The sequence below is a fragment of the Anomalospiza imberbis genome, chromosome 1 (assembly GCF_031753505.1).
Source record: "Anomalospiza imberbis isolate Cuckoo-Finch-1a 21T00152 chromosome 1, ASM3175350v1, whole genome shotgun sequence".
In the NCBI taxonomy this organism is placed as follows: domain Eukaryota; kingdom Metazoa; phylum Chordata; class Aves; order Passeriformes; family Viduidae; genus Anomalospiza; species Anomalospiza imberbis.
The window spans coordinates 130,478,658-130,505,126 of record NC_089681.1 but is presented as its reverse complement, the minus strand read 5'-3'; positions in this window follow the sequence as shown (position 1 = coordinate 130,505,126).

Below are 26,469 nucleotides of genomic sequence, written 5' to 3'. Positions count from 1 at the left end.
AGGAGGAATATATGAGATAATGTGATGGTATGTATAAGACTCAATAATTTAGTGTAATTGCTAATTGATCTCATTATTCAATTAAGGCTGAAAGGCTTGTGAAATCTGGCTTAATTTCCCTGCTCCCAGGAGTTAAATTGATAGGAATGTTTTTCATTGCCAAGAATCATCAATATTTACAGACTTGTATATTCACAAACATCTGAGAGGTTTTAGCCTCAGAATCCTTCTGCTCTATTGTTTGCTCTTTCATCTTCTTTCAAACATGGAGAGAGTGATTGATGTTTGGTCTGAAGACACTAAAAATAAAATACATATCACACTCAACTCTCATTCTAGAAGTTAAATATAGTTTTGGCTGTTAAAGTGCCCTTCAATGAAATAATAAAATTCAGTTAATATCCTTGTATGAAAACAAAAACCCACCACAAATATCATATTAACTTGTTTGTTTTTCTCCTGTGTTGCCGCTCTTTCTGCAGTAAGTAGTACCTATATGCAGGCACACATATACTTTCAGTAATATAATTTCTCTTGTCCTTGTACACAATATACACTTTAGATTTTTGAGTCAACATTGAGCTCTTAAACCTCAATGCAAGTTTGATAAACAGATCATAAAAAATGTCAAATGGACTAAAAGTCAAAATATGTGAAACGTGTTGTAAGTAGGCTAGAGTCATGAAGATAAATTACAGGAACACTTGTGTAAATTCTAGATGAGGGGGAAGTTGTAAAGGTGTTGCATCAGTTGCTGTCTTATTATTTTTTCCTTTCACTCATTGCCACCAAGTCAAAACTCCCAGTGACTGAACACTAGGAACTGTTTTCTTAATAGCCATTGTCCTGGATAAGAAGACTCATTCTCAGCAACACAGTGAGCATACAATTACAGTTTAATTGTTCTTTTCACCTCTGAACTCAAGGAATGACAACTGTATTTCTGGTGTACTTGAGTGCAATGACTTTGGTGGTAAGCAAGGAAGGAAATTCCCTGCAAAAATATGAGAAAATCAACTGCATTTTTATTTTCCCTTGAGAAAGAAAATCTAATTGCTACAGGCATCATAAAGAGATGGAGAATAGAGAAAAGCCTTTGTAAATACCCTGGGAAGAATTATTTCTGTGGGAATCCATTGTGTGAATGTATTGATAAAGATAAATGAGTATCCATGAAAAAATCCATTGCATTTATCAGAATCCAGCACAGCTTGAATCTAAGCTGTGCCAGCTAGCAAAATATACTAAAACGTCTGTGTTTTATATACAAGTAGATATGAGTGTAGGGGTCAGTTCAAAAGACCTTGTAGTTAACCCAGGTAAGAACATATTTATGAGCAATTAATGGGAAGTAGGTGGTGAAAACTACTGACTACCAACAAATCCTTACCACATGGTACACGCAAAGTAATTTGAGGAAGATCATACCAGACAGCTGACCTGGCACGCTGAGCCAGTAAATACATTAATTATTTTCTACTGCGCTCCTTTGTCTCAAACATTTGTAAGCTACTCTATAATAGGAATAGGACAAGAGGAATGTGTTATGAGAGAGAAAAATGTGTTCAAGCATTACTGACTTCTCCTGCTGAAGCCCTTGATAAAAGGGGTGTGACAGAAATGAATGAAAGGAGCAGCAGTGAGAGGAAAAGGCTGGGATGGAGCTCGGAGTGAGGTTGTCTCAACAAAGATTGTTTGCAAGCATAATGGGTGCTTAGGCTGTGAGCTGGTTGCATCTACATCTGTCTCATGTGTGTTAGAGATCATTGTCAATGAGCTCTCACTTAGAGCTTCCTCTGCAAGGGGAAAGATCACATTTTACCCTGATGCCTATTGACATATCAAAACCAATGAACTTCCTGGTACATATACTTCTTTATGCTTAAGTTAAAATTAATTTCATATTATTTCAATTACTTTTTCGCTATTTATAGACTTAAGTTCCTCACTGACTTCCATTGCTTTGACTGCCAAATACATTTATTTAAGATTATATGTCAACTAGTAGTATAAGCCTAATTATTGCAGAGCTCCACGGAAAATTTATTTTGCACAGTTGAGAAAAAGAATTGGGCAGGATTTTTTTCTTCCTACTATATAGAAAATGTCTAATGATTCTACCTAGAAAGCCCACATTTAGATAAATGACCAGTTGAGAAATGTCTCAGTGTGGGTCAAATCTTCACGATCAATCATTTTTTAATATTAGGTCACTGCAGAATTACCTTATATCTCATGTAATTTTAGGTGCACCTGTTGTGTTGCAGCATTATCATTTAATTGTATCTCCCCAGCAGTAACCACGTGCAAAATTTCACTGTGTTACATTTTAGATTCTATTTGTATTGAAAACATATGTAATATAAATATATTTATATTGAAAATTCTGTTTCCAAGGTCAGTGTATAATGTTACCATCCTTTTGAATGAACGTGGTAAAGGTACTTTGTCCTAGAGTGAAACAGAGAGCAGCATCTGATAACGGGTCAGCCTGAGTTACCCTTCTGTTGGCTTGTTCAAGAACTGATGGTGGTGCAGCTGGGGCAGGAGAGAACACAGGGACTTAGGATCTTAGGCATTGTTTGCATCCCGCTGTGGAGTTCATGCTGCCCATGCTATGGTGCCCGAGTTAGTTTAGATTTAATGAGTGTAGTGGTTCTCTCAGATCCCAGTGTGAGCACACACCTTGGGCTTCTCTGGATGGTTAACAGAAAACGCAGACATGACTGCACACATCCTTCCTCTCCATTTTTCCTCCTGCAGGCTCACAGGGTGAGATAATAGAAAGAGACTCGACAGAAGTCAGGATTTAAGCCCTGTAAAAGTGAGAAGGCACTGCTGCACCCCATCCCACCTGGGACTGGGCATCCTTAATTTTCACAGATATGAGGCTGAAGCTCATGAAAACCCCATAGCTGATGCTTCATGCTATCAGGATCCTAGATGTTTCTCATGTCTCCTTTTATCAAGTCACATATTTGGAGACAATGGATTTCCTAATTAAAGTTGACGGCTAAATTTAGAATAGTTAATTAGTGGAGGCACCAGACTCACAGCCTGGGCACAGGTTCAAGGTTTGGAGGACATTGGTATAGTTTGATTACAATGTTCCCATCAGGCAATAATGCCTGCTGCTGTGGGCAGAAATATGAGAGAGAAACTGATTGTGAGCTTGGTAGTGTACTCTTAGCTGAAAGAGAAGGTGAATGATGTCAATAAGGACAATAATCTTCCCACAGATTATTACAAGGAAGGAAATGATCCTTGGAGCTGCTCAAAATTTCCTCAGTAGACAGTGGCATTTGGGTGTTAGGTGCTTCTGAAAATCAAGATACTTCAAATTTTTATTTACTTTCTCAACAGAAACAAAATCCATTTATACAACTATATCATACAATTGACTGTATAATTTATTTGTATTATATATACAGCGAGATTTTTTTTCCTATTAACAAGCTCAACATTAAAGAAATTAATTCCCCATAGAGAATAAATTAAAACAAAAACATCCAGAAAAGACAAAACCTACAAAAAGCAGATGGTGCCACATATAAAATGCCATCAATTTTTATGCATCTGTGTAAAAAGGTTGAGATGTTCCCAGCTTTGATGTAAATTCTACCCATCAACCCATCAGAATATCACAACTGTATTAATGATTGCAACAAATACTTTCTATTCACTAATCCAAACCCAGCACACTTGCATCAGCAGAGGCTGGGAGGAACTGTGCATGCTCATATATTAAGGTAAGCCTACAGTGGAACCTATTGCTCATCACATCAAAAGTAAACTTGTAAATTCATTACTTTTTTAATGTTTTCTACTGCTGCCACTAAACTTCCTTCCTAATAACTGATTTATATTTGGACTAAGAGGAAGATTCCCTAATTACTACCCCTGGGTCTAGTTAACAATGGATCTTTAAGAACTTTTTTGCCTTTCACCTTTCAATTAATTTTTTTCAAATGCCATCGGTCACAGTCTGGACCTTAATCTGTATTTGTGGTTTGTATGTTTAGTTCTTTAATCACAGAAAAAAAAAATCTAATTAGTTTATACAGAAGAATGTATTGACACATGAAATATGTGGTCAAAATCAATTCATGTACTTTCATATCAGAATTAGTATCTGTCCGCATACACCCATGTCAGAATTAGTATCTGAGCCTGAATTCCACTGAGCCCAGAACAGCTCCAGTGCTCAAAATGACATTCTGGTACATCAAAACCAGGTGCGGATATATCTTGTCACTGTCCAGCCCCAAATTAGCACTGCTGGACTGTCTCGTATCATGACAGACACACACAGGTGAAAGATGCTCATGGGTTTAGAGTTAACAGTTAATGCCAGCTTACTCCCAGAGATAGAGCTTGTTAATAGAAAACAGACTATAGCATTTAAGCATAAACTTAACAGTATGGAAAATGAAATATGCATATATGTAATGCAAAACTAGTGAGTTTCTAAGGGTGAACTCTGAATTCTTACTGGGAAAGGTACTTTTCAAGTAATGACACCATGTGGGTTACTAACCCTTCTCAGTTATCATTTGAGTCAGTAACAACTCTATAACTACTGGACTGACATGGCTCAGTACAGATGGTGTGACTCATGGACATCATTAGCTTCAAACTGATGAAAAGAAATCTTTCTTCCACTGTTTCTATATTATTAGCTGCAGCAATTTTACAATAGTTTGAATATATTCAGCTTTACTTGTCCCCTGTAGGATAATATATTTATGCTATTTCTGTCATTCAAAGTCCTGTATTGGGTCTAAAGGCCTTTTAAAAAGTATAATTTGCCACAATTGAAGCTGCAGAACCATATAATGCATATAATACTTTGTAGTTGGACTTTTAAAAGACAAGGAAATACCTCACATATCTTTAATTATTTTTTTCTTTGTTTAGGCATGATATCATCAACTTAATCTATTTTGATACCAAGTTCTGCTGCACACAGGTGTTATTCTGGGTATCTGTGGGTTCCTTTCTCTCTATATACAGAAAAAAAACTTGGATCACATGAACAACTAGTGAAAGAATAATCAGATACACAGCTATTTTTAATAGAAGGAGGAACTGTGGAATACCTAATCAGGGATGTTTCATGACATTCCTTGTAAAATGGAAACATTTCAAATGGAAGCTGACTAAAAGTATTCATTAGCACAGCCTGCCCCTGTGATTGGATTTTTCTTCAAAATAGGTAGGATGACAAATCCTGGGTTTTTACTCACTTTTGATTCAAGTGGACTCTCACTGAACTTGGGGGAATGACTGGCCATTTTCCTATGACAATTTACCCTCCATGTTGTATTACATGTGCAAGCAGAAGTACAAGTTCACATTTATATGTTCAACTTTTTTGAAGACTGGTCCTTAAACAAATTATCCAAGGACACAGACTGAACTAGTCAATCACATAAATCATAATTTACTTACATTTTGGTCACTTCGGTTTTTATATGCAAAACTATAACCATACTCTCATAACAGCATTCGATGTTATGTTAGAGTACACCTAATTTTATTTTCTGTTTTATTATTTTTTATTTTCTGTGTCATCCATCTCTGAGGTTTTAATGTCTTATTCTCATCACATTTAAAATAGAAAATTTACATCTCTTTCTATAGCGTGATTATAGCACTTTTATCATTCCCTCTAGTATAATGTCACAAGGAATTTTCTTCTGCTTCATGTACAATTTAATTTCCTTTTTAATTGGCATTGTGTAGTATGGTATCTGTCAGGAATTTCCACATTTACATTTTTATACCTGCACATATTTTCAGAACAAGAAAAATTAGAAGGCAGTGAAGAGATTAATGCAAATATTATCTGACTGGCAGATCTTTAGGTCTCAAACTCTGATTTTCTATATGTGACTGTTGCATTTTCCTGAACTAAATATTCTAAAGAAAGCCATTACCCTGGCTCTTTCCTTGGTCAACATATAATAAATTAGACTTGCTTCACTTTTCTGCACTGAGTGAATGACAATCTAATACCATATCTCAAATAGGTTTGACAAGTTGCCTTTAATTTTTTTTTACCTGAGTTCATCTATGTATAGAAAGTAAAATTCAAAAGATGTTTAAGTAAAATCTGCTAAACTCCAGGCTCAACACAAAATTATGAATCTTGTATTATTGCAGATCATGAATAAAACTAGGAAGATCAGTCAGTAAAAAATTTGCAGAGCAAAAGATATTTCTTCTGAAGGACATTAGAGATCCCAACTTTCCAGGGCAGTTCTAGGGTTCCACATGATTTTGGCTCCCATCACAGCAGAGTAGAGCTTGAAGCAAGAGGTTCTCAGGTTGTGTTTAGGCCTGTCTCTCAGATATTCAGTGAAGGCTTGGATACAGCTCTGTGGGCTGAACAGGTGAGGGAGGGAAACTTGGTATCATGACAAAGTGTTTAAAATCCAGTTCATGAGTCACTACTTTGAATCATGTTTCCTTAATTCTGCTGTTTCAACAGAAGTCATCGTGTCCTATTAGGATCAATATTCAAGATGGTCAGGAAACTGTAGTGAAAACATGGCTAACCTTCCACATTTACAAGCAACAGGGATGTGAATCAACTGAGTCAGTATTTTAAGAACCTGCTTTTTAAGTAAAGGTACTTTTTTTGGCAGTGAGACAACTAAGTACCTCACTAAGGCAGAGGGCTGTCTTTTTTGGTCTGGTTCTGTCTGGAAGTGAATCACAGTCAGAAGGACTTAGGAGCAAAAAAAAGACACTTTTGGGATTCCTTGCATCATCTCATGATCCCATGGTTATTATTCCTATTAATGTTTTACTTCACTGTGGTTTCAGAGTTGTGATCTTTCACAGGTTATTTCTAAAATGTAAAAATAGAAGAAAAGCAGTAAAATATAAAACAAACTTCTATCAACAGGTTCTCCAGCTGAAGTGCCCTTTGGGTCATATTTGGATGCTGATGTGTAATGCTCCTTTTGGAGTGAACAAAGAAAGCTGACATACAGGTTTAACCTTTAGAAAAAGGAGAGCAAGAATGGCAATGTTGTTTACAGATCTATAAAATTATGAGGTACTTAAAGCTAAGTTCTGTTCCATTAATGTGCTTCCTGAGTTTTTCACTTTACTTTGTTCACTGTTCAGGGGAGGCACTAGATTTGAGTAGAACACCTACATCTGGTAAGAGAGAAGAAAGTGAAAGAACCTATTTTTACTTGTGAAATGCAAATCATTGAACTAAATAATTAATGCAATGCAGTCTAATTTCTTAGTCCAGAATATCAGCTTTTATAACTTGTGCAAAATCTGAAACACATCCAGCTCTATTTTTGGAAATAAATACATGTGTTAATTGTAGCTTACAGATTTTATAACTGGATTAAATTCCAGTATATTTATATGGAAAAAAAATATTGATATTCATAATTAAAAATGTAATTAGTTTTCTAGAACTTAAATAAGAGCTTACTTACATAAATAATGAAAGAGTTTAAGTTCCTAGGGTGAAATTTATAATGCAGAGGGTGCCTGCAACTGTATTTGCATGAAATTATAATTTAAAAATCTGTCTTAATGAGGATAAGTTAGAGGACTTTGATTATGTAAAAATGAAAAAACAATTAGTACACGAGAAAAATAGAAGAGACCTTATTTATTATTAAGTTTCTTCTGTGGAAGACATTATTAGCAAGAAGTTATCTTTTAAAATTATGATGATGTAAATGGTAATTTAAGAAAGAGCATATAATTTTCTTATGCATTAAAGTATAAAGCAATTCAACAGCTCCTGGTTAAATATGTTAAAGTGCCAGTGTGGCAGGAGGACAATCCATGATCCAAAAGCCATATCCATTGTCCAGAAGGATCCTCTAACTCTCAAATTTCCTCAAGGCAGAGAACTTCTTGGTGACCTAGTGCTGCTGCTGTGACTCTCTACCACAGCAACACATACATCCTGTATGTGTTTTGGATAAATAAGAAGGGCTTATCATAGGAGTACATGTGTCTACTGTGTGAAGGCTCCTGGCAATGAGGGTAAATTAGCATAAATTTTTGGCCCTTTTTTTTGTTACTGTCAGTGTACCAGAACTACATATCTCAACAGTGGGAGGATGAACAGGGCATGTTGTATCCTTTTCTTACTTTGCCTTTCTTGTCTCTATGCCAGGACTAAAGAGTAAAACTGTCACTCAAAACATGAGATATGTTGGCCCCACTGAGAGGGAGAATCAGATCTTGCATTGGAGGGCACCTGGTGAGTACTGATCTTCAAGGGACCAAACCCTTTACTCAGTGCATATCTTGTAAACACCAGAGATAGAACAATGGTAATTCTGGGGTTGGTAGGGAAGGTGACTCTGGAAAGTGTCCCTTCTTTGTCCTCACAGCTCCACTGTATGGCTGTGTGGGAGATGTATTGATCTAGTTTGTTTAAACGTGCTCTGGGAACCGAGTGGTAACTGGACCATTAGCTGATGTCATCGTCACATAGCAGAGTTCAGTTTCAGGGCTAGGCAGGCCTTCTGCTCCTGGTGATTTCTTCACATTCTCATGTCACTGCTCACTGGGTTTAGCCTGGGGAAAGAAACCAAGCATAAAAGAGCAGAGGAAAGATGCCAGAAAATACAGCCCCTGTGCGAGATCCATGGGAAATATTTTTCCTCTTTCTTTTACTTTTTCTAATATTCTAATGATTTGTTTGCTTCATACTCAAAGAGTTCCTAATTAAATGCACACAAATTCTTGGAGTTCTCTGGCCATTGACACTCTCCTCTCTGGGATGAGTTGCCCATGATCCAAGGCCAATTCTGATTCAGCATAGCTGCATAAACTTGGTCTATAGTCCTAAGCAGACTGCTAGCTTGTCAGACAGCTGAGAGAAAGCACGTAGCCTGCAGCCATATGAGATAAGAAAGGTTGTTGAGGTGGGGATAGGCAGAAGTTCAAAGATTCAAGAGGGAAAATGTTGACATGAAAAGGCATAAAATCCTAAGAAAGAAAACTAAGAATAGGAAGCTGCCAACTCAGCAACATCAAAGGTCAGCCCACTCCAAGGAGACCAACCCCATGTGGCTGGCAACTGCTTGTCCAGCAAAACTCACTGGGTGTGGTGAGCCTATTAATGTCTAGTCCAGCAGTCCCCATCAGCCCGAGCTATTTATTATGTCTATTAGGAAACAACTGTGGGGTTTCTTTACAGGTGGCAAAATTTGCCTGATCAAACCTGTGAGGGCAATGGAGGGGATTTACCTCCAGCTTCACTTTTCCCCCCCACTCCCCAAAGACTCTTGCTGGAGCTACTTGTTTGTCAAAAACTTGTCTTCCCCCTCCAAATACAGACTGCTCATTTAGGGTTGAGCAGGAGATTTTAAATCTTCAGTTATACTTCATGAGATAGAAGGCATTTGCCTTCCTAGCCCCTCGTCCACACCTTGTCCTTGTTTTCACAAACTTCTGGCATGATTATTATGTATATATTTTTATTTGCTCTCTCAGTTAAAATTGTACTGGAAAATACTCAAGCCATAACCTGGGTAATAGTGCCAAAACTGTGATTAAATAATTTTCTACTTCAACATGTATCCAAAGATTTCCCAACTATATTTTTAATGACACATTTGCAGAGAAGTTGCAAAACCAGAGTCAGTCTATTTGCTAGATTTTCACAATAGAGGGAATTTAACACTGACACGCTCAACACTTTCTACTTAATTTTTTAAACAACAAAATATCATTTTGTTAATGTACGTTTCACAGTGAATGTCATTCAAGCTGGCATTGCAGTGATCAAAAATGATCACAGATGTCAGGTTGTTGATAAAGATAAACATGATTATTACATACACTTTGAGTACCTAAAGCAATTGAACCTGATTTTAGGTTAATATACCAGTCCACTCAGCTTATCTTGGTGCAGGAAAAACATGAAGGAGGGAACATGTCCGATGTCAGTTTGTCAGTTCTATTTCTTGTCATTGAGTAAAATAAGTACACACTTGTCATTTCACTTGCTTGGGGAAGGCATAATCCCTTCATGTTAATGGATTACTAAAGAGTGTTCCTTCCACTTCACAACTTTTACACCTCATTCATCTCTCAAAACACAAATACTAAGAGTAGATAGGAGCACAGTCTATGGATTCACTCTCATCCATCTTATTCTTCAATGAACGAGCAACAAAATATACAGACAAGATGTATACAGTACTGTATTCAAAATTCTGTATCATTTACAAATGGGCACGGATAGGGCATGGAACATGTAATAAATGACTGCTGAAGGCACGTGAATAGATGGGCTGGCAGGGATTTGTGATAGCTTTCTTCCTCTACTTCTTTTCATGATTAGTAGTGTATATAATCTAAATCCCCAGGAATACGTTATTTGCAGGCCATTGTCAGCAGTCCTGAAAAATCTATAGGTTTGAATAGTGACCATGAAAGATGCCTTTGAAAAACACATCATTAAAATCATGCCATTCTCAATAAAAAAGTCAGGATTTCTTAGATGGGAAGGTATCATCTGCTTATGTAGATATGGAATGAGGAATTTAAATGTAATTGTATCTACTGTTACTTTTGTACCTCTTCATTCTTCTTTTCCATGATTGCTTTCCAGTTTGCCTTTCAGTGTGTAAATAGTCAGATATTCTTAATGGCAGTGTTTCCACTTACCATTTAAAGCAACAAACACCTGGAGATGTCACCTAGACAAGCCAACACTTCCACGTACAGCTGTTAGGAATTGCAACTAGTTCTTTGGCAGATTGCTGAATTGAAGTTAGTTTTCTTGAGCAGCTGTGTTTAAAGATGGGCATGCTACTGGATAGGGGAACTATTTTTATGTACTAATGTTGGGTAAGGAATAATCTTGTTTCTGCTAATTAAGAGAAGCTAGAAATTTCTGGAACTATTTTCATTCTCCACCCTGGCTAGGTTATCCTGTGAGCTTAGCACATGCTAGAGGAAGTGGTGGATCTGTGGTCAATATTTTGAAAGTTACTGTAATAATGTTACTCAAAGTCTGTAGTTGCTGAGCAAGAAAATACTGAGTAACACAATCATTCTAGGGGGTTTTGTCCATTTCTTATTATATTTTTTGCCTCTCAATAATGAAAATAATTGGTCTTCACTGAAAGCTGAGAGTTTCAGCAGCATGCTCATGTTAGGTTTGGATTATGTATGGCTTCTACCAGCATAGCTAACCAGTGACATCCACAATTCATTGGTTTAGGACCTTTTTACCTTCACATGTGAAAACAATATCCCAATATATACTTTATATTAACATTACTAACTGGTGTGAAAAACTGAGTTGTACTTCCACAGCTGTACCAGAAGAGTGAAATTACTAAAAAATTAGACTTCAAATTTAAAATACAATTTTCTCAAGCAGATCTGAATTAAAAAAAAAAATTATCTATGCTTCATACAAATGAAGACTACCAGATGAAAAAAATTAATGATTTAGGTTCTAAACTTTTGAGTGTGAATGCATAAAGATGGGTAGAAAGAATGTTTTTCTTTGAAACTCTCTGTAGCCTTTTGCTGAGGAAAGAAAAAGACCTCCCACAGGTATTTTGCAGCATGTGAAAATTTCTAGGAAACTCCAATAGAACTATATGATTTCAGGTTGCTGAAAAAGGAGCTTAAACATACTTACAGCTCTAAAAGCGACAAGGACCTCTGGTCAAGCATACTATGGTATGTTCATCTACAGGCATTTGTAGGAATTTATAACTCTAATCTGAGTTGCAAAAAGAAGACTTGACCACAGTCTAAAAACAGAATCTCCATTTAGCTTTGACATTGGGCTATTCACTGCCTTCAATAAATAATTCAAATAAAGATTTTGATCAAGACAGTATTCAGAAAGTCAACAATAATTATAGAATGTATTTGTTTCTACTAAATCTTCAAATGTCACTGTGGCAATGTCATATTGAGTGGTGATGTAGACAGCTACTTAATTGTCGTTTCTAGTTAGATTTTGAGGCAAGATGTTGGGGATTTATTAGACAAATCCTTCTTTATGTATATATGAGAGTTTGGTTGCTGGGTTTTGAAATATATGACACACTTTTTAAATGCTAGGAAAACCTTTTTATTTAATATCTCCATTCTCTTTATGAATGTCAATACTTTGTGAATGTCAATACTTTAGTGAATGTCAATACTATGTTTTAAAAAATCCTTCTTATAAAGTTTGTTTTGAAAGTCTTCTATGTGAAACTGGGAATTAACAAATAGCCCAGCTACAATAAATAATTATTTTGTTGCAAATCCCAAATTTGTTTTTTGTTGTTGATCTGTATGTTGCAAACCTCCAAAAGTTTAAAATGCTTCCTTAGGAGTAGTTGGTGGAAATTCAGAAGGGGCACTTAAGCTCGTGGAATGCTATGGCAGGTACAGGGAAGAGCAATGGCGATTCTTGGTCAATTCTGTGCATGCTGAAAGTATCAAAATCAGATCCACAGGAGCACTGAGGGTGTGATGAGACTGGTGATCAGGTTGGCAGTAAAGCAGTTGATTTTGCTAAACTTGTAGTCTGTGTGGAAAAGTCATCTAACTCCAAACCAGTAGGTGGCAATGACTGACAGCCTGAAGAGCACAGAAGGACCTGGTGTGGTTAGGATGCTCTTCAGAGTATATAATTTGACTGTCACCTGTCCTACCAAAAATTGTTGCTGTCTCTAAGAGGTTCTTCTAGCCTGTGTGCAGCTGTGACATAGTGCATCTGTCTCCTGTCTTGGCTACAAGTCACATTTTTGTTAATGACATAACTATATGGAATCAATTCCAAGCTATTAAATCTGCTCAGCACAGGCATGGGTGCTGTGGATCGGGCACTGCTTTCAGTCCTTTTGGAGATATCACACCTGTTGGTGGTTTGGAGGTGAAAATCTCTAACTAGCTGTAGCTCAGCATTGTCTCCTTTGTCTGGAACAGGATGTCTAGGAGGGATGGATGGCCTCCACGTTTGAAAGTGTAATCTTACCTCTAAGATAGTAACTTTCATTCTTCAATTCATACCACCTTACTTTTTGTCTTGGGAATTACAAATCAAATCCCCATGCATAATCTGACTGATTTTTGTTAGGTTTCATTCAGGAAAATTTCCTTGTACCTATGTTACGTTCTGTGCCTGCCACTCTTTCTTGGTTAGCTTAATTTGTGGCATTAAATTGGAAAGTTAGCAGGTAAAGTTTTTAACTTCCCTTCTATGAGATAAATTTTGAAAATGGCTGAGTATCCTAAACCATATTTAGCATGGCTTTTTAAATCCTAAACGATGGCATTTGAAAGCAAAAAATGTATAAAACCCACAATATTTCTGTAAGTGCCTTTATGGTGACAGTGCTTAGTGCCAGGATATCAGCTTCACAAGATCCCTGTTTCAAAAAGAGTGAAATAATTTTATCAATGGCTTGTCAGCTCAATTTAGCTTTAAGTTTCAATTTCTCTGACTATCAATATATTCCTTCCCTGTTGATATACTATCACCTTCTGAAGGGTCTCGCTGTGATGCACTTAACACTTCAAATAATGACTGCAGACAGTGGAGGCTGGTGACAAACAATGTCTTTCAGAAGCTATATTGGAAAGAAAGGAGCAAGAGAAGAATGGCTAAAACAGTTATTCTAGAGACTACACTCCATAAACCAGTACATGTATAGGTATAGACAGTAGTAGCAGTGCTAGACTGTAATTTTTAATATGTTTGTATTGTCATGGAAGGAATTGTTGGTTAAGTATATGTAGATCAAAGTGTGCTAAATGCATTAAAAGAATACAATTTCGTGTTTAGAATCAGAAGTACATGTACCTTGAGTTCTGTTAACTCCAAGAATTTAGTATAATATTGAAGTATGTGATAATTTGAATATTTGATGGGTTACTGATGTAGTATGAATTTAATCAAGCAACAGCACAATGAGGGCTGGGTAACTTGGCTCACAACTCATGTAGGCTGTTCCTAATATAATCTTCTGATTCCTTTCCTCTCTTTGCCAATTGCACCAACAATTTGGCATGCATAGTAAGAAGTTATTACAGATTCTGCAGCAGCCTTCCTGTTGCATAGTACAGATAACACAAATCTTGTTAAAAGTCTGACAAAATATAAATGGCTTCATAATGAACTGCCACCCTTTTAATATCTCCACAACTTCAGAAATGTTATCTGGCAACTGCAGGGGGCTAAAATTATGCTTTTAGAAGGCTGAAATTCAGTACCATACTTGCACCTATCATGTGTCCCCCATCCCCCAACGGTTTTCTTAGCACAAAACAATAATTAAACTTTATCTGCTGTATCAAACACAGGCATATCCATCCATTTAATTATGATCATGTGGGGAATGTGATAAAGCATAACTTTTAAAACTGATGATATTTTACAATTTTAGAGGAATCAGTAAAACTCAAACTCTTCCTAATTTTCCATGCTTTTGTGACTGTGTTGAAATTATCTCATAATCTTATATATGTCTCAACAGGATATATCCTATTGTGAGGTACCCTCATCAGACAGGCCTGGGTGCCCCCAAGGCACAGGCAGGGTGTAGGAGAACTGCAGGGTGGGGAGCACAGGCATGCTCAACTGGGAGGAAGAGCAGGAAGTGTCTTGTGAAGTGACTCACTCCACTGAGCGCTGAGTAAGGCTCTAGAAAGGAAAAATAGGAAATCTGTATGGGAAGAAACGACAGAACTCTAGGGATGAGTAGGTGTAGCTCCTCGTGCAGTCACTGTCTGCTCACTGGGTGCAAGCAGGAGCTGCTGGAAGTGAATAGGACTGGAAAGTGAGGCTGCAAGAGGACCAGAAGGCTATGGGACAGGAAGGCAGGCACTGAGAAAAGGAGTTTATAATCTTCTTCCAGAAAACAAGATTGGAAATAAAATTTGATATACTTGGCTCCAAGTTATGAAGTGAAAAATATTCCCAAAGCATCACACTCTGGATTTCTTTCACCATAGAATGAAATTTTTCAACAGGTTACATTTCAAAACTCGTCATTTACTCAGTTGCATCCTTTGTTTAACAACAACATGGTTTTAGTTTCATACAAAGTTTAAGTATGGCAGAAGGTGACACTGGTGTTTTAAGGATTGCTGTCCCTTGGGGAAGAAAAAGGAAGGATAGTGGAGCTTGTGATGTTATTTAAAGCAGACAAATTTTTTGTGAATGTACAAAGCTTTACTGCTACATAGAAAATGCTTTGAAAATGAGAAGGAATTCTCATTATTCTGGGAATAAAACAAACCAAAACAATAGACCAAAAACTCCCAAACTCCCCTGTGCTTAAGTATTTTATACAGAGCATGAGTTGCTGCTGTTTGCATGCAGTCTACAGTTATTTTCTGGTTTGGGCTAGATTCTGTGGCTTTATATGGTGAAGTAATTCCTCATTTTGAATTGTTCCACTGCAGTCAACAGAGCTGGTCATGAGATATTACTCAGTCGAAGCAGAAGTGCCAGAATACACTGACATTTCAGTTTTGTACGTGGCTGGCCATCTAATTTCCAGATAGTGTTTCGTAAAATGCATGATGGCATCTTTTAGAATATGTGAGTAAGAACCAACAAATAGCAACAGGTAGCAATTGTTTTTGCTCTGAGAGAATACCCTTGTTTCTTTCTGAGTGCAGGTATTCATATGAAAAATAGCCCTTCAGCAAGTATTTGTGTGAACAAAAAGCCCATTTGTATGAATGTTCATAAATAAAGAATCATAAGAGTTGTAAACATGGTTGAACTGAATAGTCACTTTGCATTCAAATGAGTGTTAACAAACACTGAGTGAAGGAAAAACTGCTATAAGAGGGCTTTTTGCTCAGGGAATTTCTCAGCAATCACAGAAGGTGTTTCAGGCTAAATTGTGAGGACAGAATGGTCTGTCTTTGAGAAGTGTATAAAACAGTGTAGACTTCTGACTTTGAACAGTTTGGACATTCTTATTTTCTTCTGGTAAACACTGGTAGAAAGCTCACAGTCCTGTCTGAAGTCATCAGCAGTGGATAACCTGCTGTAGGAACAGGAGAATCGTCAGAGGGTCCTGACTGTGTGAAATAGATGGGGTTTTGTCTAATGCACAGCTGACTTGTGTCCACTTCTGTGCACCTGCATTGTAGTTTTGAAGTTGGTGCTGATAGTTGTGTCACTTTAGGAGATGACTTATTAAAATATGTGTTTCAATTCTCCTCTAAGTAAGTAACATCTCTGGTAACTGTGTGGCCTTTGGATCAAAACTGAGGAAGAATATCTCTGTTTCCAAGGAGAAAAAAGCAGTCCAGACTAGAAAAATGACAAATACTACACTGGAACTAAACAATGACTTTGACTTTTCACAAAGAACATTAATTTATCTTGCATGTCCTACCAGATATGAAACTCCATGTGTTGCATGTGTAACATAAGCCTGCCAGGCTTCTCAGACTGCTTTCAAAAGGCCCTGGTTCTGCCCATTTTCCCAGGGCTAAATTGGTAGTGGTGAACCAGCAAGCCAAAGGACAAATGAGAGCCTTAATCGCTTATACAGTTAATTACTGGCAGACTCCTCACCCCAGGTTTGATCCAGACCGATCAGTAGCCATCCAGCCACTGAATCCTAAACCTCAGTTCAAGTGCATTAATAGATTCTGAAGACCATTTCCAATAGCAAAATGTGAATGCATTGGACTTAGAGAAATATGTCAACAAAGTCTATCCCACATTGCTTATTTTAAAGGCCAGAGGATGGATAGGCCTTAAAGTGTGTTCCTTATTAGTATTAAAACTCCCTTTAACAACAATCCCTTAACATCTTTTTTACTGGTAGATCAATTCCCAAATTTCTCCTGCCAGGGAAATTGGTATCTGGCCAACAGCAACCCCACCAAGAGAACAGGTGACTTCAAGACAAGCATGAGGCAATGGTCTCTGTCCCCAGCAATGTTCTCCGAGAAAACTTCCAACACATAGCAATTGACCTAACCATAGTGAAGACCATGTAGTTATGTGCTTTTGCCATGCAATATTCTAGACATCATTTCTGTATAGAACCAGAACCAGTATAGTACAGAAATAAACTTGCAATTTTTTAAGGCTTTGTATGGGGTTTATTCATCTTTAGGTTAACTGCTGCATGCACAGAAGCACCCCAGGCAGAAGGAGGAAATATCCATAGAGGTTTTTATACTAGAATTTATACTAGAAGAAGCTGGAAAGGTTTTATTAACTGAGAAAAAAATTTGGTTGAAAATATTTGTCAATGTTTTGCAAAAGGAAATTAGCCTCTGTTATTTTTCTTCATTCCTTTGCAGGTGAGCAAAGATTTTCCATTTCCAGAAAAAAAAAACAACCAAAAAAACCCCCAAAAAACAAAAAAACAAACCAAAAACCAAACCCTGTGTATATGCAAAACAACTATCTGGTGATGGCTTTGAACCATCAGATGGAATAAGTGCATCCTGCAAAGATTGCAGACTGCTAGATTAAAATGTCCATCTTGTTGTGAGTAAGCAAGAAATGATACTACTTTACTCTACCAATAAATTGAGACTGTCTTGGAGATTGACCTGTTTATGCAAGGTGCTGAGAGAAAATACTGCCTGAGTTTTCCTCTATCTCTTTAAGCAATGGTTACATATTAACTATTCCTCAGTCCGCAATGAGAAATGAAAGAATGCTGCCTGTAATTTAACCTCTTCATGTGGGTTTTTACTGTGCTGGCTGATCTTGGGAGCTGTTTAAGAAGGCTCAGGAGCACTCTGTAAATGCATCAGCCTTGCTGATGCCATCGCATGTACAGGCATCGGAAGGGTTTTCCTTGGAAAGGTGCTGATATCATCTTCATCCTCAGAGGTTTTCCACAATGGCAGAAGCATGTAGAGGGTGGGCAGGTAGCAGCTCAGTGGGAGGAAGACTTTGGGCTCATTTTGGTGAGCATGTTGCACTCGGTGTCCCTAGAAAAACCTGCCTCACCACTGGTGGCTTCTGCTGTCTGAACAATGGACTATCAGAAAATTTGTTCTCCTGGTCATGCCTTCACTTCTGTGTGGATGTTGTGAATGTAAGATTTTTTCTATAATTTCAAAAAGGACCTCTGCACAACAACAAAGTGACTTCAACAAAAATTGTTCTGCCTCACACTTCACATGATCCAGAATGCAAATCTGTCTGTGGGTAATAAAATGTTGCAAACTTACTTTTCCTGTTTAGGGAAGGAGAGAAGTGTCTGTAATGGTCTAGATCTTAATAAAAAAATAATATAATCAATTTTCCAGGGATATTCCATTACAATTAGGTATTTTTGTAGACAGATGAGAGGGGGAGAGTGAATTTTTAGGTAAACTGAAGTTGTGACTACATAATTCCATTCCTGTCATCTACTTGTTAATGAGATGACTCTGATCCAGTTTTATCTCCCTAAAGTCTATGTTTCTACTAAAAATGCAAATAGAAGGAATCACCTTCTGAGGATATTTATCCCTCTCCATTTTAAGAAGTCTGTGTGGCTTTGTTGAGACAGCTAGTGCACACAAGACAAATCACACCCTGCCATATCTAGCCACTTGGACTGGAAAGACTGGCAAGCTTAGGCATATTTTCCAACTATTGAGTAGCATTATACTCTAATATTTTTACAAATTACTGTCTTGCATAATTAACCTCTTGATCTAGAGCTTTTCAAAAAAGATATTTGTACATGTGCAGCAAGATGAGGTCCTTGAAAGAATGAAGTCAGTTTAAAATTATTTGCTACAATTTATTCGGAGAGTACGAATGCTGCAACTGGAAAGCAGTTGACTGACGCCTGCAGAGCTAAGTCACTTTTGCTATTTAAGTAAGTACTGCAATGAAAAAAGCCTATGTAAAACATTTTATCCCAAACTGGTATATAGAATCTGGTTGATATCACTGTAAAGCCATGAATCTAGGATATGACAGCTACCAATTGAGAAATATCTTTTTTTCCTGTAAAGATGGTTCTTGCTCTGCATTACTAAACTGTGCAAATCTTGTGAGACCAGCATAATAGACAGATTATTTTTTTTTTTAAGATTTAAAAATGCAGAATACAGTCTGTTTTCTGTTCCAGCTTGCAGACAGCTTTAAATATCAGTGATTCCAAAGCAAGACAATACTGCATGGGCACCTTGTACTGCAAAAGGACAACTAGTTTAAAAACTATGCGTTCATGCTCAGTATTTAAAATTAAATACTTCCTACATTCAAATTATTGATATCAGATTTTCATTTAGAACACCAGGGGGCAAAAACCAAAACAACAAACCTACTCAAATTATCCTTTGGCTAAGTTATCAAGTCACAGCAATAAAAAAGGGTCCTGCTTTCCTGACACAAAATTATGCTGCATCATGAATCATTCAGCATTAAAACAAATCAGGCATTGGATAAAAGTTAAAATTCATGCTGGGCTCTAATGGAGGAGGAGTACTCAAACCCAATTCCTTTTAAATTGCCCTTCTGTTAGAGACATTAAAGTAATTCCTGCACTTGTGCAGACATGATGGATCATGTTGTGTGCAAATGTTTGGGGTTTTTTTAGTAGAAAGCCTGAGGTTTAAAGCTTTCCACCCTTAGCTCACTACATTGTACTTATTTTACAATTTTTAAAAAATTCAATCAAATTCGGAACTCTTCAGAAAATTGTCAGTATTATACCAATATTTTCACATTTTTTAGCCATCAAGCTAAAGTGTAATTTAAGCAAATATCTCTTTGGAAGTGATTTGTTTTTGTTGTGATAACAGACCTTGGAGGTATTGTCAGAAGACACTTCATAGAGTCTCTGCCCTACTGAAATCACAACCTCTCAATGATATAGTTGGGTTAGAGAAAGATTAGAGCATACTAAATGTACTGTGGTAGATAAACCCACCAAACTACTGCTCTCGGTGTTCACAGGATTATTCTAGAGTGGATATAATGAAAATCAAATAGGATTTTGTTAGGAAAAATATACTATTAGTGGCTATAATAAATTATTCCCTGTATATTGGATGTTTGTGCCTGAAATTGGTTGGCTCCACTAAACATTGCCAGTGATCAGATAAGTACCAAGGCTGTCTATTGACCTAAAGCCTAGTAATTGCTGGTGGTCATACTGGCAACTCGATTTTCTTCAGAGGAGTTTAGGGACTAAGCCTTCTGATCTAATACTTCCTTTTTGTGATGATTTAAGTTTGATTGTAGCCCAGTGACGTCTTTACATACAGTACTCTTCTGTATGCAGCACTTCTAGGGAACTGACATCTCTTATTCCTTCTTCATGAGCTATATCATTGGCACATCCTTCTGTGTAACACTTATAAAAAAGGAACAAAGCTTCATTAGCTAAAGATAGCTGCAATTCACTATATCTTTGGCTCAGATTCTTGGCTGTATCTCAGAAATAGAAAAGGGTCCCAAGAAGAGGCTCTGGATCATGGTTATTTGTTTCTATGAAGGTGAGAAATGGTCTTGCCCATTTTTCCTGGCCATGACAGTGTTACCCTTTCCATATGAAGATTCTGGGTTATGTTCTCCTCTTGGTTACAAGTGTACAGAAGAATAAATTTGAATCCAGGTTTCCAAGTCATATTTATTCATGGAAAAATCCAACAGAAGGGACAATATGCACTACTATGTGCATGTGCAGGGCCAAGGTAAAAGAAGGAATGCTCTAGCCAGGCCTCAGCAAGCCAACGGAATATGCACAGTAGTAGAGAGAGGTTGGAGTTTCTCTCCTTTGAACTAGTTTGTGTCAGCTGTCTGGGACAATTAAGGTTTATAGCCTCTAATCTAGGCTGCAGTCACTCACTTGGCCTCCTGGAGAGCTCAGGGTGACACAAACCTATCTGCTGGCCAGGGAGACTGCTGGGGGCTTCCTCACCAGTCCTGCCTGCCAAATGCATGTTTACCTGTGGTGCTCTGAGCCTTGCTGCTGCCTTGCCCTGTCCTGGACCTGACTTCTTCCTTCTGGAAATCCCGCCTGACACCATTACCCATGCTGTGACACCACCAGGGGTGAGCATTAGGCACCAGAAATGACTCGGCAGCTATTGCTGGGCTCATCTCCAACATGATGAGCATTGAAATAGCATTAGTGACTTGGTAACTGATAGGAATGGAGAAAAGTAGCTTTTGCAGAAACTCAAGAAGATTACCCATTTAGAAAGAAATACTCTTTTCATGAATGCATCAGAGGGAAATTTTAGCAGTTCACAAGCCAGCTAAATTCCCAAATCTCCGAGTGGTTTTGTCAATGGTACTCAGGGTAAAAGAGAAAAATATGTACATTTATTTATTATGTCTCCAATGTATATGCATTACTGCTCTAAATTTTTTTATCTTCCAGATTAAACTGTATCAGTATATTTCTTCTGTTTTGATAAACAGTAACATTTGTTCAGCTGAGAATTAGAAACTCTATAAAGAGTGTTTTCAATACATTTTCAACCTGTAGACCTGACTCTACTACAAAGAACCTTCTTAGAATGAGAAAGTGACTGCTTAGAGAAATGTGTCATCTTTCTGCATTTGTCTATTTGATTACTATGGTCTACATCATTAAAATTCTGACAGAGTCCCATACCAAAGGAATTGAATAAATGCAGAGATATTAGCATGGTTATGTTAAATTGTAGCCATTTTACATTTTGATTTTAGTGAATGTTTTATTAATTACAATGATATCATTAATTTTTTGTGTTGAGGGCAATCTATACAGCCTGCTTTTCTCCATCAAGCAGATCTTGGGAATGCTGCTCTGTATTGTTTGACAAGAGCAAAGCTGTAAAAGCATAAATGTTTGATAACGCTCTGCAGGGAAATATATTTCTACTTAGCTGTTTTTTCAGTTATAATGGAAGAACAATTCCCTGTTAAGTTATTCTTTTTTGTCACAAATAGCAAACATAAGCTTGCATTGCCATACTATTAATAGCATGGTTAAAAAGACTAGCCAGGTTGTTTTGGTTTTTTTCTACTCTGACATATTCCCTCCTTAGACTTGGTTGGTGGAACTTTTATTTTGTTTCATTGTTTTGCAAATAGAACATTTTGCCTGCTTGCAGTTCTTGGCTGGAAGTGGTGGAGGTGGTGATTTGGATGTGACTTGAAATAGGGCATTGAGCTGAGTTCAGGGTACTGGAGTCCAGGAATGCAGAAACAACTCTTCTGGGGTTTCCAGAGCAAACCTTGTTTTCTGCACAGAATTGCCTGAAATCCAGGCTGTCAGCCCAACTTGGGGTGAAAGCACAATGGACCTGATGTGCTGTGAGCAGGATAATTGTTAGGAACTGGAGCAGGTGGCAGCACAGGCTGAAGATTCATCATGGCAGGGAAGGAAACAAGTTGATCACACTGCCCTGTTGAGAGGAGCAGTGAAGGAAAACACAGCACTCTCCTTCTGCATGAGCAATTGGAGAGCCAAGAGCCAGCAGCTTGTGTGACAGCTGGTGCTGCTAGTTGTCCTGGAGGGCAATGCTGGTCTCCTCCTCTCCTTTCCCCCGCTTTGGACTAAGCTCTAATTAACCAGGCAAAAAAGAGCTTTGAGCAACAGTCTGGAAAATATCCCAAGACCCAAATGCTGAGATAATTTTTTTATAAGTGGCTAAATTAAAACTAAAGCAGAGGGACAATATTCTTACAGTTTGGGATCTCTCATACCATGTGGCCTTTGAGGAAAGCAGTGATGATGAGTTTTCTGTGAGCAGTTAAAATAAGAAACCAAAATGTTGTTCTCCTCTTCAATGTCTATGATTACTTATTTGCTTTCACGTCTTTCCCAGTTGTGACTTCAGCTGGCTTTTGTGCAAGTTAGTTTTAATATTTCATCTGTCTGTCCATTTAAAAGTTAGAACCACAAGTGAAAATAAGAAAATTATATATGTGCTGCAATAAAGGAGAAAGAAAAAACCCTGCAGTACTACTTGGTACTCTTATTTGTAACTGTATATGCTATTTTCTTAAAAAGAAATATTTGAGCAAAATAAGAAGAAGTTTCTAGTTACAACTTTCACTTTTATTTTCTAAGAGGTTTAGGATATTCCTAAAAGTAATCCTTTCAAAATTTAAATGGTCTGGTTTCAGGGTGCATATGATGGCATGTATGTTCATAGTACAAATATGGCACAAATGGAGTGGCAAAAAAAAAGTAGAGGGAGTACTTCTTCCTTCTTAATTAAAAAAGAAAGCACTCTTCATATTGTTAAAATGTGAAAACAAAAATCTCTTGTACTGGGATATAAATTCAAAATTGATTTGCTTTAGAATGGCTGAATATTTCCAATATAGCATTGATGATGTTAAAGCTCAAATAAACAGAAGACCTTTGATTTTATTAAATTCATATTATCTTGGATTTATGAGTGTTTTCCCACATACACAAAGCAGCGTGCCCATTGTGGCCCATAGCAATAATTCTTTTTGTGCTGGCTTTTAGAGATCGTTTTGGGACCTTGCTCTAAAAATCCAACCCACCACCTCACCAAAAAAAAGAGGCTTAATTTGTTATACAAGTATTTTTATGAAGCCAGGCCTTTTAGTTTTATAAAACCTTCAAGGTAGCATTTTATAACTTCCATTAGCTCTAACAAAGCAAATTGCAGACTGAGTGTGCTCTTTGTATATTAATCCTAGTTAGCTGAGGGTTTCATAGATACCATGAACAATATATACAATGTTTCACAGATAAAATGTTTCACAAGTAAAATGGACATTTCACTTGAAAGAAAAGTGTCTGCAGGTCCCTCAGGTTTAGTGAAGGCTTTCTCCACAGCTAAAAGATCTCCTTGCTAGGACAGGCAGGCATAATTTAGGGGCTTAGTGATTAGCTATGGAAGAAATCCTTCTGATGATTATACAATCTTCCCTAGAAGAACAGACCTTGCTGGAAAAGTCAGTGCAAAGGATTTTTACTCTGTCAGCCTTTTCTGTCTCTTTCATTACTGTTCCCTCTGTTCCCTCCCTTTGGGTTTGAACCCAGACATGAGTTTCCAGCTCAGGCAGTTTCCTCCTCTGCCTCATCTACTCGATTTCATGAATACTGGGATGGATTTTTTTTACTTATGGACATATATTGTAAAAATATTTTTTTTATTTTGAGGAAATATATTGTCCTTAGGCATCAACCAATTCTCCTGAACTTTCAGTGATTTGGTACTCACAGAATCCTTCCTGCCTTTGTGTCCCCTGAACAAGAAGAAGTCTGCTCTGAACTCTGACATTTTTTTTTTTTTTTTTTTACTATGTCTTCCTTACTACCCTCAAGATCTTCCAGCTGGGACTACTCCACCATCTCATGGATAATCATTGCAGCCAAAATTGCCAGATTGTTACATCCTTGACATCCTGCTTTTATTAGTCTGGTCTGCTTTGTTGAAAAGCAGTCCCCAGCACAAACTAGAAATATCTAATATTACTTGGAACCAACACAATATCCATATGGTTAGAGGCTCCCATGAGTACTAAAAAAAAAAAAAAGGCCCATTCTGGTTCTTGATATGGTGATCTGTACCAGATGCCCACAAAGATGTTCTGCTTGTTGATCTCCTGGATCAGATTGCGACTCATCGTCTATGGACAGTCATGCCTCCCACCCCAGAGAATTCTGCATCTGAGCCACTGTTTTGCACACAATACACTTGTCCCACTCATCCTCCCTGACTGATCTTCCTGAAGAGCCCTTACCCAACCAACAGTCCAGCTTTGTGCTGACTCACAGTGGTCTCTGTGCTTCTGATTATGTCATTGCTCTGCATCTGCATACAGATGTTAGGATTTTTTCTGCACTGTTTGGTTTTCCAGTGTATGAGAAAGGCTCCTGATCATCCTGCTTTCTTCTTGTGATTGTGGGCCTTACTGTCTCTTTCACTCATCACTTCTGGCTGTTGTCTGTAGCATTTAATCTCCATCTCCCAATGAAGACAGAAGCAGCTGTTGACTGGGGCAGAATTGGTTCCACTGATTTCTTGTTGGTTGTATTTGGACTGTCGGGTAATTTTACATGGACAACCAGGATATTATTTTGAATTATCAAACCTGGGGGAAAAAAAAAAGATATGTTATAATCTGAAGAAACCCAAAAAATTGTGAAGACCTGGTTAAAAATGGCAAAATAGTTGCATTGCACAACAAAATTTTTCTCTGCAGGGACCATAATGGAAGCAAAAATTTCTCATCAGTAAAAAAATATGTAGCTTTCTTGGCTATTAACATAATATTCGTCAGTTTCTGTAGTAGTGGTTAACACATAAACTGTATTACGGTATTTCAGTGAATTACTGTTTCTCTTAGCTTTAACGAGGGAGCTTTAGCGGTTCGGAGAGTTTGATTTGCTGGCGATCCGCCTGTGTCGGTGCGAGGCCGCATGGTGGAGTCAAAGCCGTGTTCTCCTGCTCTGGTCCCTGCCACAGCCACGAGAAGCTGCCTCTGTCCTTGCAGAACTGTCCTCGCAGCCCAGGAACTTCCTGCTGTAGATGGTCCTCATGGAGACATTGTGTGTTTATGGTTATGATTTTTTGCAAGTAAATAAAACTCAAAAGCACTGCCCTCCCACTGTTGGCTGGCTTGGTTAGATCTGTATTAAAAGTGAAACATCCTCTGAAAAGACCCATGAAAAGATCAAATTTAACCCTTCTTTGTCCTAAACAAATGAAAAGTCAGAACTGTTTTTGTTTTAATCAAATTCTAAGTTAACTTTAGAAATAATTTTTCTCTAAAAAGACAAAGCAATGGAAGAACTAATCAGCAAAAGGTTGTGATTCAACTCTCTGGCATGGCTGATGGTTTCCCCTGTGGATAGCCCTGAGCACTTTTGGGGACGGGAGACCCCCAAATAGTTCTGTTCTCTCTGCCTGAGGGGTTCTAAACTATTCCTTTTTATAAGGTAATTTATTACTTTAAGCACTAGCCTGTATATTCTCAGGATGAATGAATGGTTTAATGTTTCTTAAGTGGAATATAAATAATTGATTCTTACTGCCATACATGTGTATTTCCAACTTACTGATTTAAGCCTTTTCTGTTGTTCCTTGCAGGAATACTAGAATGAAAGAAAAATAACTGCACATGTTCATTGCATATTACCAAGGAATAATTAATTGTAAATAAAAGCCATGTGACTAAATTTTACTTTCACATATAAATTTAACTCATCAAGATTCCCAGCAATCCTTACAGTTACAGCTTTGATCTGAGGGGCAAAAAGACCTTCATTTGTTAAAAGTGCTGGAAGAGAATAGATAGGTATTTGAAGAAGTATGGGGGTAAAAAAGGGATAAAGAATATTAAAAAGGAGCTTTTGAGAGGGATTCCTTGCATGCAGAGAAGTTCAGGCTTAAGTTTTTGCTCCATGAAGTTTCACAACTGCATATATTATTTGAAGTGTGTTTTCAAAAGTGATACTTTGTTCATCATCCGAAAATCCCCATAAATTCTCATAAAATAACAGAAAGCAACAAAATGTCTAAAAATCTGTTGTGCCAGAT